General features: G+C 39.8%; 1 protein-coding gene across 1 annotated transcript in view; it reads left to right on the top strand.

Moving 5' to 3' along the window:
* The first annotated feature begins 412 nt into the window (after positions 1-412).
* Positions 413-7,525, top strand: part of ZBTB38 (zinc finger and BTB domain containing 38) — a 47,058-nt gene continuing 39,945 nt past the window's right edge. Inside the window, exon 1 of the mRNA XM_061452934.1 lies at positions 413-643. The gene's annotated coding sequence lies outside the window, so the exon portion shown is untranslated. The remainder of the gene's footprint in view (positions 644-7,525) is intronic.

Here is a 7,525-nt window from a genome sequence, read left to right as displayed (position 1 = left end):
CCAGTTTGTATTTTTCTAATTTATTTCTTAACAGAAATGTAATGAGACTGTAATGAGAAGCTATAATTAGTATTAATGAGGCTTCCTGGAACGAACAGTCAGCAAAACACTTTTCTGTCAGCACAACATTTTACCGTCCCTAAAAATAACAACGTTTCTGCTCCTCCGGCTGCCTCCTTCCCCCCATACCCATGCGGAGGGCTGGCTGCTGAAGGCAGCCGCTCCCCTTCACAGCGGCTGTGCCGAGCCAGGGCTTCCCTGGCGCTTCCAGCAGCCTCCGGCCCCACAGGACTTCCATGGGGAGAGCGACACGAGGCTTGGATGGCGCCCGCCCGCCACGCCAGGGGGCGCTGTTGGCGCAGGCGGTCCGGCCCGGCCCGGCCCGGCCCGGCTGGGCGCTGGCTCCTGAGCTGAGAGGCTGGTGCTGCGGAGCCCCGTGGTTACAGGCTCTGACCTCGGCAGCGCCTTGCTTTGGGTGTACAAACTAGGATTTGGCACATCTTAAACCTTACTCTGTCACGAATAGGAGCAGCAGCTCGTCGTGTGCAGATGTGGCACACCAGGCTCTTCGGTCGGGGGTGAATCGGGAATAATGCCAGTTAAATCAGTGGAGTGACAGCGGGTCACGCTGGGATCAGACACGGTATGGTTTAATGTTGAATTATTTGGCAAGGACACACTTCTTTAATACTTACTTTAACCAAAATCCATCTGAAAATGCTGCTACTTTGGATGTAGCAAAATAGATTAAAAATATTTTTTAATTCCTACATTATCTTACGCTATTGCCAATTTATTGAAGTTTTGATAGGTGATTTAACTAAGGCCATTATAGGAAAAGGGGGGTGTACTGTTCAACAAATAATTAGTCGATATCCTTGGAATTTTATAAAAGCACTGAATAACAGCTGTTAATGCTTGTTGAGTATCTTTAGTATGCACAATTCGTAGTGCTTTGCAAATCATTATGAGCATTATATTGTTTCACAAACAATGCCATTTACGTCACAGAGAATTCAAGAGACACACTGAGCAGACTGCTGAGAAGACTGGAAATAATGAGCTCATCCTCCAACCCCATTTTGATGAGTCTTTGACCCAAAAAGTGGGTAGTGCTTGATAGGCAGGTAAGGCTGGTAACCCTGGCCTTCTGAGGAGGTTACAAATTGCATGCAGTAAACCTTAGAAACTCTGGTGTTCACATCCGGCTCAGAAAACTACCCCTGGTTTCAGTATTTATGGAAATACACCTGACATCTGTTGGAAACGAGGGCTCCTTGCTGTCAGCTGCAGTATTCTGAGGGTATAGAATATAGTAAGGAAAGTGTATGTCTGACCTCCATGTCAAAGTTAAATTACCCTGGTGTTTCTCCCTGCAGCTCTTCTGGGGAGGTTGGGAAGCCTCTGGGTATCAACACTGACCTTATCCTTAGTCTCTGAGAACAGAATGTTGTGGACTAACTAGTAACACTACTAAATGATGAGGTCTTCGTTTTACGTAGTTACCCGAGTTTTAGGGAACCAAATCTAATCTTACTCGGTGAACAGCCAACTGCAAACCTTCATTACCTTTTGTAGAGTTAGCATCAAGTCCCTTGGCCTGATTCTTCCAGAGACCTCCAGGCAGTTTTAGATAACTGTTCTCATAATATCATTTGTCAGACCAAGGTTTTGACTTACACGAGACCGGAAGACAAGAACAGTCATCACCCCATTGCCAAGTCATGGTTTCAATGGGAGAGCACAGGGAAAGAAAACTGTTACTAGACCTTTCAACCATTAAATTATTTTAACTGATTTCACCCCTGGTTTAATTCACCACTTATTAAAGTTCCTTTATAAACAGAAGAAGAAACAGTCCTATCCACTGATAAAAAATGGTTTATGAAATACTTTATTTATAGTAAATAATGAAATAAATTGAAAAGAAGCCTTGATTATGTAAATGTGTACTGTGACTACAAAAATTGCCAATAAGTCTTTTATATATGGAGTCTCATGAAAGACATAGGTTTCATTTCCTATTACACAGGACCAAGTCCATAACAAGCTACGACATATGACACTTATCCTGCAGTGTGCACAACTGGGGGCCTAAACAATACGGTATATTCTTCAGCATTTTTGTTTAACTTATGTTTAGAGAGCTAGTTTGCATTGCAAATTGCTGTCTATTTTAAGTCTCTTGTTTTGGGGAGTTACTGGTTTGGGGGTGGGGGTATAATTTTGAAGTCATCTGCTGTTCCTTCTGAACTTCTGGCCTCTTCAAGATGTTTCAAATTTGACACCTAAAAATCAAGATGCTTGTGACTTCTGATGCTTTGATAGCTGTACAGAGTGGATTACTGTTAAATGTATCTTAAGACAGTGCAGTTCATAACTTCTTTGTCTAGAGTTAGCTGGAGTGGCCTGAAGCTGCTCCACTGAAATCTGTGGGTGTTTTTTAGCTTTGACACTGAAATCTGTGGGTGTTTTTTAGCTTCGACACCCCATGAACCTGGCTGTGCTCTCACCTCGAGGCTATGCAGCTGGTATTGGTGGTACTTAGCTGGCTATGATAACATCATATTAGTCAGAACAATGAGGAGGCAAAAGCAGAGCTAAAACAGAAGCTTTAAGGATCTGACTCATTCGGTTTCTGGCACAAGAAGGTGCAAATTGCACTTCCTGGGTTTGCTGCACACCTCGCAAACCTCAATTATGGCACACCACAAATGCGCTATTCTGTGAGAAGGCCTGATCGCTGCCCCAGCAGACATCTAACTTGCATGTTGTTGCTTCTCATTACTAATTTGATGTTGGTAGCAGCTTCTTCTAGGATGTTAGCTAAATGAAGGCTTTGTGTTGCTGCAATTCTCCTTACCCGTTTTGGAGTCTCTGCTCGCTGTCACCTAGAGAGGACAACTTGTAGTAACAGTATCCTTATAAGCTTCAGTTGGACAGTATCTTGACAGATGTAGGGCCCCATCTTCTTTGCCTTTACCTTTTGATATTGATAGGTGGAGTACTAGTAACTGCAGTATCACTCATGGTGGTAATAACCAGAAAATTGCCTAGTGTTTCTTTTCTCAGAAATAGCAATAAACCTGCTTCCCAGATGTGTTCTATCTGCTCCATCAATCAGAATAATTTTGTGACCCCATTTCCATATAATTCTATCCAAAAAAAGCCCAGAGCTGGCAAGTATGATGGCATCCAGCTGAAAGTATATTGCAGCCCCTTTCAAGTCACAAGCCCTGTCTGAGAAGTATCAATAAAATGTACTGCATTGTAGTCATGCAAGTCAGACTCAGCACATACTGTGCATTGAAATAGCTATAAGGCATGCTGAGCATGAGGAACCAGCAAAAGGAAATTTGGTCTGCTAATCTGTGATGGCTATTACAAAGGAGGAGATTTGGAGGGCAAATCGGACAAGATGGTAAACACATTTTACCCAAAGCCCTTGTCATTAAACAAAATATTCTGGTGCAGATACCCCTGCTTGCTCCTGTTTTCTACACAGGATACCAGCTTGAAAGTCAATAGATGTAGCACTCATAAGAGTATAAGATGAGTTATAGTAGTAATCTGATTTTAATTTCCTTTAAATCTTTCAGAATTTATTTATCAGTACAGTATCAGTGTAATGCCAATTACTAGTGTCTGGAGAATTTATTTATCAGTACAGTATCAGTGTAATGCCAATTACTAGTGTCTGGACTAATACAACTAACATATATCATGGGTTTATTATTTTGTGTAAATCCCAAAATGGATGAGTTTTACTACTATAGATAGTCTAATTAAAAACTCTAAATGAAATTTTTGATGCTCTTGAAATGAAGCTTTAATTTCACACATAAATGTTGGTGATGCGTAAATGTGTTTCATTTCCTATCAATCAAGTTCAGTATCAACATTTTAAAAAACTTTTGTAATATTGGAAAATCCGCAAGGTAAAGACTTCTCTTCTATACCAGGAAATTCCTTCAACTATGGCAGAGGGCTACGGAAAATTTCCTAGAAAACAGAAATATTCCTAGAAGAAAATTCCTAGAATATCCTAGAACGGTATCAGTGTGGCACTGAGTGATACACGATCCAGACCTTACAAGATGTCCTGGAATTGTGATGAAGCCCATGAAACGTTTAACTGTTAAATTAAGGCATTCTGTCTCTCAGTGTCTGCTAAGATGATCCCAGCCCTGCTCTTGGTTACTTTGATAGTTGAACAATCTACCAAATTTGGACAGTTCAAAGGTGGCATAAAACTTTGGCATCTCAGAAATCCTGTTTCTTCAGCCGGACAAGTAAAACCTGTGGGGCTTTGTTTCAGTATTTCTTTCCCACATGTAATTACTATTAAGCTGATGTAGTCACAGTAGTGTAAACCCAGTCCAATATAAATAAGAGCAAAAGACAGTGATTTCCTTTGTGGCAGATAAAAACAAAATCTTGTATCCATGCCAGTGCCTCAGTTCTCAAGTTTCCAGTGAAAATACCAAGGAAGCTCTGATATGCTGAGTCACAGAAGGCTCTGCCATCCCAGACCATGCGATTAATCTTGCATTAAAAAAAAAAAAAAAATTAAAATAAGTCACTTTTTCAAAGAGTGACATATATCATAGGTGAAAGTACTCTCTGAATTTCTAACCAGACAGGTAGTGTAAGGTTATGTGGCAGGTGAAAGTTTTGTTGTGATGTGATAATGCTGAGTGTCTGTATTCAATCAGTTTGTGTCATTCACAAAAGATTCACTGTGGTAAGACACACTGATATTCATCATCCCCTGTTTAAGAGCCTTCTGATTTTGAAGACTATCTCTTACTAGCTACCTGTACATCTAAGCGCAGAGCTGAGGTTCCTGTAAAATTGCAATTAGCACAGAGTTGCTCCCCACACTGGTTGTGAAGCCATGTTTGAGTCTGTGGTGGGTAAAGACTTGCATGAACAGGCCCATGATTTGTTACAGGAGCTGTGAAAATTCATACACTGCAATTTTATGATATGCCTGCATACTGATCTAAATCAGCATGCAGATCTAAACTGCAGAGAAGACCTTAAGCTACTGTGTCCTTTTGCCCACACATAGGAAATGACCATCTGATAGATGATGACTAAGCAAAACATTAGTTATGTATGCACATATAAAGCTGCCTTTCTAGGGCCCCTGACAACCACAGGAGACAGTGGTTTAATTTTACTATGTCTATTCTGCATATTCTAGCAAAAACAATAGCAGTTTTCTGCTTATTTAGTGTATGCTTTCAGTGAGTTCATCCTTCTACACTATAAACAGAAGATAGAGTGCCTACTATATATATATATATATATATATTTATTTATGGCTGAAGTAGCTAAATGCTCCACTTGCTAAACAGGTTATCCTAGGAGACCAGAAGGCGGATTTGTGACAATGCAGTGCATTTTTAAAAACAGCCCCAGACGCCAGTATTGACATTGTTGAACTGAAGCTGTATGACTACACAGAGCCCCAGTAAGAACAGAAGCTGGCCTGTGTGGAGCAGTTTGAAGCTTTGGAGCTATAACTCTGATATGATGTGGTAGTGTGAGCAGGTTGACAGGAAGAGGTGACTCTGTGTCCTGTCAGGGAAGCTGTAGCTGCTGGCCACTGTTTTCCCTTTTGTTTAAATAAAAGAAAAAATGTTAATGTTTCTCTTTATATGAAAATCAAGTACACTTTTTGCAGCACATATAAATCATCTTAAGGCATGCTCATCTCTTCTCCGTGTGCTCAGAGGCCTCATGTATCTGTGGAGGCTACATGTCACTTTTTTGAACCACGCAGACTCGGTCAGGAGATGCTGGCTTTGCCCCATCCATATACTGTCTGTCTTCAGAAGTATTCTTGAAGATTAACTATGGGTGAATTATGTAAACTCCAACTATACAGTTTTGTTAGGTCAGAAACTAGATGTAATACCTGTGTCTATGGCTTACTGTTAGATAAATCTAACACCCAACCACAGGCTGGTCTTTGATGTAGTAAAATTTAGGCCACTGTGTTCTCAGAAGCAGCCATATTAGGCTGGAAATCTGCTCAGCTGTAGTAAGCCTATGGGTAAGAGCTGAGTGACAGCTAGCCATGAGCAAAATGAAAGCTTGCATCAAAGTTATTACACGACTTCTGAAACAGAACTTACCCTCTGAAATTAGTTAGCTGCTTCAGAAATGGTTAAACTGTAGTGTTTGTGTGCGTATGTACTTTCTTAACTGATGGTCACATGGAAAAATCTGAGACTCCTCAGATCATTTACAGTATGCTCCTTGCCTCTGAAATGCCTCTTGTAAGTGCTTGTCTCTATTCTCAAAAGTTAAAGTCAGTCTTCTCAGTAATGCATACTTCAGTTAAACACAGGGAGCATCTATTAAAGATGCCTGAAAATTTAACACAAAAGAAATTGCAACTTATCTCAAGGAAGCCCAGCATTTAACTGCATTTTAAAGATTCTGCATTTAAATAAAATCAAGAAAATATTAGAGGTTGGGGAGCATTGAAATACCAAAAATACAAGACCCTGAGATAGCTGAACTTCAGTGGAGGAGCAGTGCTTACAACTGAATAGTTTCAAGGATGTTGTGCACATAACATTTTTAGTTACATGTATTCTTACATGTGGGTTTGGTTGTTTTTTTTAAAGTTGGTAAGTAAAGTCAATTGCTAGTGACAGCTGGCAAAGCCAGTTTCTCTTTAAATGAAAAATCTTATCTTGCTGACTAAAATTTCATCTCAAATACTGCTGAGAACCCTCATCTATTTGGATATTAGAAAGGAAACATTCAGAGCAGATTATATTATACTAAGTGCCAGATAGATACTATAATGAATGTAACCTTATTTTTCTAGTAAATGTAGTACTTGTGAAAGATTCTAGAGGCATGATTTTGGAGGCTGAAATATTTTAGCCATCAGGGTTATTGCACTGCAAGTTTATTTCCCCGTACTACCCATCTGTCAACTGAGGAACCATCAAGAAAGCTCAGAAAGCAGCTTAATCTCTTTGTTTACTCATCTCTTTGTCCTATGAAATAGCATCAAATGAGCCAATTTATCTATCAAAAATGTGTTTTTTTATGATGAGGATACTTTTTATTTCCATTCTTTCTATATTCATCTTTCTGCTAAATAGCCATTCAAAAGGTGACAGTTAAGGATATGCTTTACAGGTTCTGGTATGATATTCTTTCAACCATGAAAACCAATATATCACATGTAAAGGTTACAGTAAAATAAGCTAAAAACGTATGAAGGCAAAGTGCTCTTATTGTGGATAGCTGCTAACCGTGCTTGCGGTTGTGGGGAAAAATAGCATCAAGCTCATTCCACAAATCATGATATCTTTGGGATTGTTTCTGGTTTTCATTTTTTACAGGACCTGGGAGCTGGCTTTAAAGATCATAAACATGTTCAGTAATTCATCAGATGGAAAATGCTCAGTGTCCCAGCATACAGAAAATGTAGTAAACCCCATGTCTTTATACAGTTGATTCCTTTTTATTACTTCATTCAGGTTGCTAATAC

This window comes from Pezoporus flaviventris, unplaced genomic scaffold (assembly GCF_033815535.1).
Source record: "Pezoporus flaviventris isolate CSIRO_AGI_PZ_B2104156 unplaced genomic scaffold, CSIRO_AGI_Pfla_v1 ptg000013l, whole genome shotgun sequence".
NCBI lineage: Eukaryota > Metazoa > Chordata > Aves > Psittaciformes > Psittacidae > Pezoporus > Pezoporus flaviventris.
This window is presented reverse-complemented; position numbering and strand designations above follow the sequence as displayed.